This window comes from Salmo trutta, chromosome 23 (assembly GCF_901001165.1).
Source record: "Salmo trutta chromosome 23, fSalTru1.1, whole genome shotgun sequence".
Classification (NCBI taxonomy): domain Eukaryota; kingdom Metazoa; phylum Chordata; class Actinopteri; order Salmoniformes; family Salmonidae; genus Salmo; species Salmo trutta.
The window spans coordinates 41,897,292-41,909,558 of record NC_042979.1 but is presented as its reverse complement, the minus strand read 5'-3'; the positions used below and the strand labels follow the sequence as shown (position 1 = coordinate 41,909,558).

Genomic DNA, 12,267 nt, shown 5'->3' with positions numbered 1-12,267 from the left:
ACATCCAACTTCTTCACCAACTGAGGAGTATTTCTGTCTGTAATAAAGCCCTTTTATGGGGAAAAACCCATTCTGATTGGCTGGGCCTGGCTCCCCAGTGGTTGGACATGGCTCCCAAGTGGGTGGGCTTATGCCCTCCCAGGCCCACCCATGGCTGCACCCCTGCCTAGTCATGTGAAATCCATAGATTAGGGCCTAATGAATTTATTTCAAATGACTGATTTCCTTATATGAACTGTAACTCAGTAAAATCTTTAATTGTTGCCTTCATATTTTTTTTCAGTATTTGTAATTTTTTTTGTTTACCTTTATTTAACTAGGCAAGTCAGTTAAGAACAAATTCTTATTTTCAATGACGGCCTAGGAACAGTGGGTTAACTGCCTTGTTCAGGGGCAGAACAACAGATTTTTACCTTGTCAGCTCAGGGATTCAATCTTGCAACCTTTCAGTTATTAGTCCAACGCTCTAACCACTAGGCTACCTGCCGCCCCAAGCTGATATAACTTGATCATCATGGCAAAATATTGCATTCACAAATGTAAAACAATTACCTCCCCTTGTTTAGTTATATAAACAAGCCATTGATATTTATAAAAATCTCTGTAATTTGATTCCTGATTCCTGAATGTTTGTTTTATTTTAATTTTATTTAAGTTTTCTCAGTGTGTTTATTGAAAGAAATGGTCTTTCTATATGTGAATTATGCCCGTTAGATTTGTGAAAACGTCAACAACAAAATAAATAATTAAAAGTCGCTAAATTTGTGACAGAATTCCGAATGCGCAGATTCGACATCGGCAAATATAGTTGTGATTCACAGAAGAAGATTCACCACTCGCAAGTTTCATAAATTAGTTGCATACATTCTCAAAATGAGTAACTACATTTTTCCTTATGCGCATGATTCCCAAAAGCTTGTATTTTTTTACCTCACTAATTCTGCAAATGAAGTGCAATTATGCAATTAAAGACACACAATTGGATTCAGATTCTTTATACCCTTTTGTAACAATCAGAACAACGCCAATTCCTGTGGACATTGCCAAGACAGGTTCTGATTGACTGGATTATTTCATCATCACAACCCTGCCACATTCAAGATGCAGGGGGCAGGGTCCCAACTATAGACTTAGTGAGACAACACATCTTTGTATCGTCCAATTCTGGAGTCTGTGAGGGCATGGGCAGCGCCATTGAGGCCATCTCCATTTTGAAGTAGTCCAAGTTCTTATACTGCTTCTATGAGTTGGTAAAAAAACTGAAAGGGTGCATACTGCCACCTAGAGTGTGTTGTTTGAACAGGTATAAAGGCAAGGCCTTTATGGAACGTTTGCTCACTAGTTAATTCATTTGCTGATCCTTCCTGATGACCTGGATGGAATTGTGTGATCCTTCCTTAACCCATAGGAAGTCGCACTCAGTTGACTACTTTAAAATGGTGGAAGTCCTCAAAACAAATGTCCATGCAAAAACAGGTTATTTCCAAGTAGTGATATATATGTATCTCTAAGGTTCCAACAGTTGTCTTAGGCTATGATGTCTGAGGAACGTCTTGGTAATTAAAGACATGCTACTGCTGTATTTGCTTGACAAACTAGCTTTCCTCCATGTAGTGAATGGCTTCTCTGTTTCTGCCTGGTCATGGGCTGTGACTGTTTAAAGTGTCCCCTGTGCTTGGGCTGAGGAATGGGGATGTGATTGCATTAATTAGTCTCCTGCTGTATCCACAGACAGACCATGCCAGAGGATTCTAACATATGTCTCATCACAACAAAATATTGTTTCGGGAATGTTGTCATTTTCTGAATAATGTCTTGGGAATATAGTTTATTTTTTTTAAAACATGTTTTTGTTTGTTTAAACATCCCCTTACAGCAATAGTCAAAAGAGGCAGGTCACGGTGCATCTGGACTCTATTTCTCATGTGTTGCAACTGTGCACATATAAATGAATGTACTCAACAAATGTATCAATTACTTTAATATTTTCAAATTGGAGTAACCATGCCATCCCCTGCTGCATTCCCTGCCCCTTTCCTCCCGGCAGGCTTGGTCCTCCCCTCCTGCTCTGTGGCTGAGTGACTCATTGCGAACTTACAGAACAGGGCTGTGGGCAGCTGAGTGACAATTTAGGAACACTAAACTTCTGGGGGACCTATGACCCTTCCACTCCCTCCCCTCAACCTTCTTTCCTCTGTATCCGCTGCTAAAACCACTTTCTATCACTCTAAATGTCAAGCTTCTGCCTCTAACTGTAGGAAACTATTTTCCACTGTCTCCTCTCTCCAATTTGAAAAGAAGGTTGACGACATCCGCTCCTCATTCATTCAGAGTCCACTGGTCCCAGTCACACAGAAGTACCCTACTGAGTCCACTGGTCCCACTCACACAGAACTACCCTTGACCTTTTTCTCCCCTCTCTCTCCAGATGAAATCCTGCGACTAGTGAGGTCCGACATCCCGACAACCTGCCCGCCCTACCCCATCCCCTCCTCCCTTCTCCAGACCATCTCTGGAGACCTTCTCCCATTCCTCACTTCCCTAATTAACTCATCCCTGACCACTGATTGCGTCCCAACCTGACTTCAAAATGGTCAGAGTCGCTCCCCTCCTCAAAAAAACAACACTCGACCCCTCTGACGTCAAACTACAGACCGGTATCCCTTTCTTTTCTTTCCAAATCACTTGAGCATGCTGTCTCCAACCAACTCTGTCACTATCTCTCACAGAATGATCTTCTTGACCCTAACCAGTCAGGCTTGAATACGAATCACTTAACCAAGATTGCTCTCCTGTGTCAGAGGCTCTCCTCACTGCCAAAGCTGACTCTCTCTATTCTGTTCTCATCTTCCTAGATGTATCCGCTACACCCTCTCAGGGCTGGCCATCCCTGCACAATCTTGGATTGCATCTTACCTTGCAGGACGCTCCTACCAGGTGATGTCGATAGGATCTGTGTCTGCTCCACATACTCTCCCTACTGGGTTCACCCAGGACTCGGTTCTAGGCCCTCTTCTCTCTATACAGTGTATTCTCAAAGTATTTAAACTTTTTCCACATTTTGTTACGTTACAGCCTTGTTCTAAAATATATATATATTTTTTAAACCACCTCATCGATCTACACTCAATACCCCATAATCACAAATCAAAAACAGCTCAGGTGCATCATGTTTCTATTGATCATCCTTGAGATATTTCGACAACTTGATTGGAGTCCACCTGTGGTAAATTCAAATGGTTGGACATGTTTTGGAAAGGCACACACCTGTCTATATAAGGTCCCACAGTTGACAATGCATATCAGACCAAAAACCAAGCCACGAGGTCAAAAGAATTGTCCGTAGAGCTCAGAGACAGGATTGTGTTGAGGCACAGATCTGGGGAAGGCTACCAAAAACATTCTGCAGCATTGATTTCTTAGAACACAGTGGCCTCCATCATTCTTAAATGGAAGAAGTTTGGAACCACCAAGACTCTTCCTAGAGCTGGCCGCCTGGCCAAACTGCGCAATCGGGGGAAAAGGGCCTTGGTCAGGGAGGTGACCAAGAACCTGATGGTCACTCTGACAGAGCTCCAGAGTTCCTCTGTGGAGATGGGAGAACCCTCCAGAAGGACAACCATCCTTCAGCACTCAACCAATCAGGCCTTTATGGTAACGTAACAAAATTTGGAAAAAGTCAAGGGGTCTGAATACTTTCTGAATGCACTGTACATATCCTCACATGGTATCTCCTATCATTGCTATGCGGATGACACTAAACGACTTTCTCCTTCCCCACTTTCTGACACCTAGATGGCGACATGCATCTCTGTGTGCCTGACAGATCTCAGCTTGGATGCTGGCTCACTTCCTCAAGCTCAACCTCGACAAGACGGAGCTGCTCTTCCTCCCGGGGAAGGCCTTCCCGCTCCAAGACCTATGTATAACGGTTTACAATTCCACAATTTCCCCCTCCCAGAGTGCAAAGAACCTTGGCGTGACCCTGGACAACACCCTGTGGTTCTCTGCAAACATAAAAGCAGTGACTCGCTCCTGCAGATTCATGCTGTGCAATATCGTAACGTACGACTCTACTTCACATGCACTTGTTATCTCCCGTAAGGACTAGTGCAACTCGCTGTTGGCTGGGCTCCTCGCTTATGCCATCAAACCACTGCAACTAATCCAGAATGCCATAGCCACCTGGTGTTCAACTTTCCCAAGTTCTCCCATCTCACCCCGCTCCTTCGCACACTCCACTGGCTTCCAGTTGAAACTTGCGTCCAATTCAAGACTATGGTTAACCTGAATACTCCGCTCTGACAACTCTGGTCTCTTGGCCCTCTTGACACTTTATTTCCACTTTAAGCAGTGTTTTTCAATCAGCGTCACTGTGACGTTCTACCTGCTACACAGAGCTGGTGTATTCTATTCTCCGCTACGGTACCATATCCATCCGTTATGCGTCAGTACAATAGCTTTGGTCCAGTTTTTCGCAAGTACTCTTAAATTGTTGCTCGTGGTTGTACGAAATGATCCTCTAATTTCACATGTTGCTTTTGTTTACATTGTGAACATAGTCAAGCTAGCTTGAGTTTCTGCTAGCTAGTAGCTTCTCACTAAAATAACCAGTGGTGTCTAGTGGAGGCCATATGCAACCAAAATCAACTTTATTTCTCATTATTTAAATTCAGATAGAATAAACACGTGTGTCAGCCGTCAAAAACGTAACCTTGCCGATTCTTGAGCTTGGATGCTGCCATTGGATGTGACTCAACGCGAGCACAACATAGGCAGTATAGCAGCTTTCATTGATTTCAAAGGAAGCATTCCCTTTTTAACGTCTGTCTGACGCCAACGCCGGTCACCCCCCCCCCCCACTAGCAATGACTTTGTACTTAACTTCTTTATTGAGGACAAATTGTCTTACTATGACATATGAAAATGGCGATTCCAATCATAACTTTACCCGTTTGAGTTGAAACTCCAGCTATAAGTCTGTGCTGCTCTGAGCCAAACTGACATCTTACTTCTACATGTAGCCCAGGCATGATTAACAGAACAATGGCCCTTTCAGACCTCCCTCTGTTTTGACTGGAATTCCTCCTCAAACGCACGGCACTGCAATTAGGTCGACCTATGGGCTGCTGGGGTCAACATCTGGGTCTCTCTTTCCCAGGACTGGCACCTGGCCTGTCTGTCTGGGCGAGCTGAAGTGATTGTTTTAATGGAACTCCTGTGTATCACATTCCATAAATCATCAAACAATCCTTGATAACTAGGCAGCCCTACGCACATGCGCGCACACACACACACACACACACACACACACACACACACACACACACACACACACACACACACACACACACACACACACACACACACACACACACACACACACACACATACACACATACACACAAACACACACTGATTTGAGCGGAATTGTCAGCACAGCTTGTCACAGTATGGCAGGGCTATAGCTGGTGTGTTTGATGGGATGAAGAAGGCGATGACGAGGGTGGTGGTGGTTGTGATGACGATGGTGAGGATCATGTCGACTACAGATTATGATTATGTTGAATGGAATCAACAGTGCAAGCTATTGATATTGTTACATTGGAACGTTACAGTACATTCTGTAACTACGTCAACAGGGGTAAAGGCAGCTATACAAACCCAAAAATATTACTGGGTGACTGTTTTGTGCCGACAAACTTTAACTGGAGCTTCAGCAAACTGGTCCAGGTGGTGTGAAACATAAAGAGAGAGACGGGGCCTGCCGATGAGCCCTGGTCAAAAGTAGTGCACTTCATAGGAAGTAGGGTGCTATTTGGGACACAGACGGGGTGGCTGATGGTTCTCATGTCGCTCTCTGACCCATTTCTTTATTGTGGGGAGAAGTGTGTCTCTAATTAGCACTGACCTCGAATCAGAAGGAAATTAATTTCAAAAGTCATGTCCTCATTTTGAAACCCTCACATGAAAAAAGCTGTCCTCTTTACAAATGCATCTGGTTTAGGAACAGGAGATTTCAAGAAGCTTATTGGAGGTTTAAAAAACATATATACGTTGCTACATGTTTTTTTTTTTTTTTTAATGTTTACTATTTTATCCTGCCACAAACCCCCCCCTCGGATGACAACTTTGTTTTTTTTCTATCAAGTTAAAATAGAGTTTAATTTTCAACACTGTATCACACACTGCATGAGTTTGAAGGTGTATGTATTTGAGATAGTCATGGTGAAATAAATATAGGTTACATATTCAGGCACCATACTGCCATCGTACAATCACCTCAGTCTGACCAAGACAAGCATGCAAATAACTGTGTGTGTGTGTGTGCGCATATGTGTGTCTCACTCCTCCACCGGTAATCTATCAGGTTAAATATACAGTAATGTCCAAATGGATGAAGATAAAAGGTACCCAGTGAGTGACAACATCCTTGAATAGCAGGAAGCTGTGTCACACAAGGAGAGGCAGTGGTTACCAACTTAACTGCCGGGATGAATGAATCGTTACTTAGGAAACTAACTTACTGCGGAAGAGAAGGCATCTAAATGAACCAAGATGTTGAACTTTTGTCAACAAGTGCTGTCCAAAGGGTTGGTACTTACAAAGGCTTCCTTGGCCACACAGACTTTGTCACATGCACGTGCACATGAGAGCACACACACACGCACACACACACACACACACACACACACACACACACACACACACACACACACACACACACACACACACACACACACACACACACACACTTTTCTTCCCTTCCAGAACCTGTCATCACATACACATAGTAATGTATCTTCATGACCTGCTGGCTGAAATTATTTAGATGCACTTTAAGTACACTCTTAGAAAAAAGGGTTCTTCGGGCTGTTCCCATAGGAGAACCCTTTTGGGTATCAGGTAGAACCCTCTGTGGAAAGGGTTCTACCTGGAACCAAAACGGTTCTACCTAGTACCAGCAATTATTCTACAAAGTGGTTATCCTATGGGGACAGCGGAATAACCCTTTAAGGTTCTAGATAGCACCTTTAATTCTAAGAGTATGTAGGCTTTTTGAATGCACAGTGTGGGACCATTGTACAGTGTAGCGCTATTGCAAGTGTGCTGTTCTGGTGCTAATGAAAGAGGCGAGCATAAGATCATTTCCTCTGAGCACAATCAATGCATTGTGCTTAACTGACACAAGCATACTCTTTGGATTAGAGGCAGAACAAGAGCAGATTGGAAACAGCTCTCTACTTCCGTCATACACAATGGCCTTCTATAGGAAAACCAGGGATGTGTGGGCCTACACATGCTTTATACACGAAATGGTCCCCTACATTTCTATTGGATTTGCTGTGTGACTATGCTATTCTACTGTTTTTTTTGTAGCATTTGTTCCCAATATGCTATGCATACTGCCTTTAATGTCACATCAACATTAAAAATGTTATAAAAAATGACATAAAAGATTTACATTTATTGTACATAACACGTCTGTGTGTGTGTGTGTGTTTATCTGTCTCTGTCTGTCTGTCTGTCTGTCTGTCTGTCTGTCTGTCTGTCTGTCCGTCCGTCCGTCCGTCCGTCCGTCCGTCGTCCGTCCGTCTGTCTGTCTGTGTGTGCTTTTGTCATGTTTGGATGGACAGGTCAGTCATTGTGCTGTTTCACTGAGTTGGGGGTGTAATACAACGCTGTATTTCCCTGAGCAATCAGCTGGAAACACCTCCTATCCCTATCATTACAATCATCTGGTTCACTGGTGCCATCACTGTTAAGTAAACACACTGCCATTTGACAATGAACAGAGAGGAAGGAGAAATATCAGACAGGTTGTGACTACTATGCGAAAATGTCAAATGATTCCTACAGAGACAAATACATTATTTCAACATAATTAGGTCGACCTGTAAAAATAGTAAGAAGCAACACAAAATGTAAAAAAATAAAAAAGTATGAAGCACAATGAAAGTCCATCTCTGAACATGTTATTTTGTCTGTTGTGGACTGATTATAGACAGACATATTGTCAATTCTACAGAACGTCTGAATATCTTAACCTCTCCTGCGCTACGGTCTGAGGGTACCGATGGCACATAAGAGGGTTTGACAGTGGTTTTTCTCCACTTGACAAAGTATGCTTTTGAGAACCTGCGATGCTAAATAAGGTCGCCAGAAAATCTCAGTTTGGGGTACATGGAGCGAGAGAACGAGGTAACAGAAAAATAACGGAGAGACCACGGGAAGCACCACGGGAAGCACACCTTAGCGCGCATGTAGCATGAAGTTCAGCAACGTTACACGGTATTTAATTATCTCTCTTATACACGTACATTTGAAGCGCCGCTGGATCCGACCGCAATTGCCGTTGCAAGAGATTTTGGACACAATGATTCAAGAGTGAAGGTATACTTTCATGAAAGTAAGTCATTGATTGATTCCAGAAAGCTGCTTCTTGTAAACGACTGTAAGCTTCAATCAAAAAACAGAGTTGGTTTGGAGAATTGACTATGTTGAATGGTACATTTAAATTATTATAAGGGGGAATTTAGCATCTGACTCTGTGGCTTATGTCAAGTTGTGCAAATTGGACGTTTCAGTAATTTGATTTGAGGTATATGAGTGACCTGGAATAAACTTTAGTCACCTTGAGATTATGACCTGAGGGAAGATGAACTGTCCTCTACACATTTGTATACTGTATAAGTGGCTGAGGTATGTGTACTGGGAATGAAAATGTTAAACTACTGAACAAAAATGATCATTACATTATTACAGCATAATAATTATTATTATTATAGACACAACAGAGAGTTATCAGCCCTCCAAAAGACTGATGATTACTTTTTTTTTTAAATTTTTTTTTACCTTTATTTAACTAGGCAAGACAGGTAAGAACAAATTCTTATTAACAATGACGGCCTACACCGGCCAAACCTGGACGACGCTGGGCCAATTGTGCGCCGCTCTATGGGCCTCCATATCACAGCCGAATGTGATACAGCCTGGATGACTTGGGAGGAGAAGAAAATGACATTTTATTTGATCCTTTTCATACCAGGTCCACCTGTGTCTTATTACAGTATCTTGCTTAAACTTGAATGTAAACTTTCCATCAGAACAGTATGCTCTATCAATACTTCCTGTAGAATAGACTGTTGGAGAATTAACATTATAGGTGTGTTATTTTTTTCCCCAATACACTGACTCACCTTGCTTTCAGAAAATATGCTCCTTTCTGTTTTCTGAATCAATTATGCAATGCCTAGAAGGAATCTAAATAGCCTGTTGCTATAAGTAACTTAACCTTACATCTTGTGCATTCAAGAGTAGCATATGCAGTCATTTCAATTACATTGGTTGTCTTTAATGTTATCTTCAAAATCGCAAGAAAACATCATTAAGGATGAATCGATGTTAGCGTACAGAAACCCATAGCAATGGCAGCAAATAGTGTCCATCAGCAGTAAAATGCTCTAACGGTCTGACTCCCTTCAGAAAGACTTCCTATAAAGAGAGGTTTGTTTCCCAGACAGATTCCTCTCTGTTAGGACTAGGTCACAAGCTGTAGGCCGGGATTATGACAACGCCCCCCACTCTTTCCTTTTATCACGGCTGTGAATGTTTGGTTGGCCGCCCATGCAAGGCACCACCTTGTCTTCTGCCTTATCACTACACCGCCACCAGCATCCAAGGCATGTGGGCGAGAGACCAAGAGTTCAGAAGGACTTTAGTTTAACTCTGTCCACACTCCCAAGTGGTGCTTATATTAGACTACATTGCCTTTGGAGCCTTTCTGAAACAAGCCCATTGAAAGGCAGCCATTAGGCTTGTAACATTGTGGGGACTATCAAAAATACAGATGGGTGTTAAATACCATTTAATTTGATGGTTCTGACGCGGAAGGAGTAGTTTAGCTTAGAGCCTGACCCTTTGGAAGCTAGTCCCCATAATTGTATCACATTTAACGGCTACTTTTTGTGGTACTTGAAATTATGAATAAACACTTGTTTTCTAAGAAAAGCTCTTGACTTCCTCTGGGCCTGAAAAAAAGTTGTTTTTTATCAAATAGAGGAGTGGTCTGTTTTCATTGCTAGCCCAGCTGTTTTCCTTGCTAGCCCAGCTAGCCCAGCTGTTGTCATTGCTAGCCCAGCTGTTTTCATTGCTAGCCCAGATAGCCCAGCTGTTTTCCCTTGCTGGCTCATGCTTGTCCAGCCCACATCATTAAGGCTGCCAAGACAATTCTTTCAGTGAGAAGGGAAACCATCAGCACGGCTCTAGTGATGAACGAGGGCAAAGGTCAGGCAGTGAAACTGCCCAAAAAACAGTTCTCCCCCCTAAAACCACGACTCCCTACCCCAGGAGTCCTCTGATGACATAATTTCCTGTGTGTTTAGTTTCAATAACACAAACCCCTGTTGGTATTGATATCATCCAGAGCTTTGGTGAACATCTAACAAATCAGAATGTTAACAAGCACATTTAACTTCAAATTCTGCAGCCTGTGATATTGAGGCTTTGGTCAGGTTGTGGGGGACACTGGGAAGGGATGGAGGGTGGGTGTTTGAGGCTGTGGTCAGGTTGTGGGGGACACTGGGAAGGGATGGAGGGTGGGTGTTTGAGGCTGTGGTCAGGTTGTGGGGGACACTGGGAAGGGATGGAGGGTGGGTGTTTGAGGCTGTGGTCAGGCTGTGGGGGACACTGGGAAGGGATGGAGGGTGGGTGTTTGAGGCTGTGGTCAGGTTGTGGGGGACACTGGGAAAGGATGGAGGGTGGGTGTTTGAGGCTGTGGTCAGGTTGTGGGGGACACTGGGAAGGGATAGAGGGTGGGTGTTTGAGGCTGTGGTCAGGTTGTGGGCTGGGAAGGGATGGAGGGTGGGTGTTTGAGGCTGTGGTCAGGTTGTGGGGGACACTGGGAAGGGATAGAGGGTGGGTGTTTGAGGCTGTGGTCAGGTTGTGGGCTGGGAAGGGATGGAGGGTGGGTGTTTGAGGCTGTGGTCAGGTTGTGGGCTGGGAAGGGATGGAGGGTGGGTGTTTGAGGCTGTGGTCAGGTTGTGGGCTGGGAAGGGATGGAGGGTAGGTGTTTGAGGCTGTGGTCAGGCTGTGGGCTGGGAAGGGATGGAGGGTGGGTGGGTGTTTGAGGCTGTGGTCAGGCTGTGGGCTGGGAAGGGATGGAGGGTGGGTGTTTGAGGCTGTGGTCAGGTTGTGGGCTGGGAAGGGATGGAGGGTAGGTGTTTGAGGCTGTGGTCAGGTTGTGGGCTGGGAAGGGATGGAGGGTGGGTGTTTGAGGCTGTGGTCAGGTTGTGGGGGATACTGGGAAGGGATGGAGGGTGGGTGTTTGAGGCTGTGGTCAGGTTGTGGGCTGGGAAGGGATGGAGGGTAGGTGTTTGAGGCTGTGGTCAGGTTGTGGGCTGGGAAGGGATGGAGGGTGGGTGTTTGAGGCTGTGGTCAGGTTGTGGGGGATACTGGGAAGGGATGGAGGGTGGGTGTTTGAGGCTGTGGTCAGGTTGTGGGCTGGGAAGGGATGGAGGGTGGGTTCACTACTTTGTTTCCACCAGTAAAAGAAAGAACACAAACAAGACAAATTCTCCAGTTAAAAATGTCATTACATTTGCAATGTAGAGTAACTTCAGCTTTGAAAAGACATGGCTTGGGGTACTTACAATGTGGTCAGCTTTGGAATCAGTTCAGTTGGACTTCCAGCATTTTGTATGCTACAGTAAGTTAATGGCCAACCATTCTGTAAACAGAGGATATACTATAATTGGGCAGTACTACACAGTACTACGATAACAGTGGAAAATTGCTTATTGGCGGTCGGTCCATCTAACCTCCACCACCACAGCACTAGGAAAGTGGAAATCTGTCTGCATACTTACAATACACAATTGGCCATTCAAAAATGTTTAAACTGTAGGCTATCATAGCTACCATCAACTCTATCCTCCTATTCTTAAATTTGCCACTGGCCAACAAAAAAAAGCACAAAGACAATGGTTAGACCACATTGGCTGTACAGTCTGTGGGACATCGTGACCCTGGTTGGAGATAATGTTTTTCCTGTAAGAAACGTCTCTTTGCGTTTCTGTATGTGGGTCACACTGCTTGACTACTGAATTAGACGGATCCCACTTCAAACTGGCATTAAGCACGTCCCCTAAAGCTCGGCTCCACAGTAATAACCGTACTGGAGATGGAATGGGCATTCTGCCACACATTTCAGCATCGGTCTGGTCTGCTCAGCACAACGGTGTGCATTTTTTAAAAAGGAAAGCATGC

General features: G+C 44.1%; 1 protein-coding gene across 2 annotated transcripts in view; it reads left to right on the top strand.

The window, feature by feature from the left end:
• Positions 1-8,060: 8,060 nt before the first annotated feature.
• psd3l (pleckstrin and Sec7 domain containing 3, like) overlaps positions 8,061-12,267 on the top strand; it is a 151,476-nt gene continuing 147,269 nt past the window's right edge. For both annotated transcript variants that reach the window (XM_029710365.1, XM_029710364.1), the window contains exon 1: positions 8,061-8,410. The gene's annotated coding sequence lies outside the window, so the exon portion shown is untranslated. The remainder of the gene's footprint in view (positions 8,411-12,267) is intronic.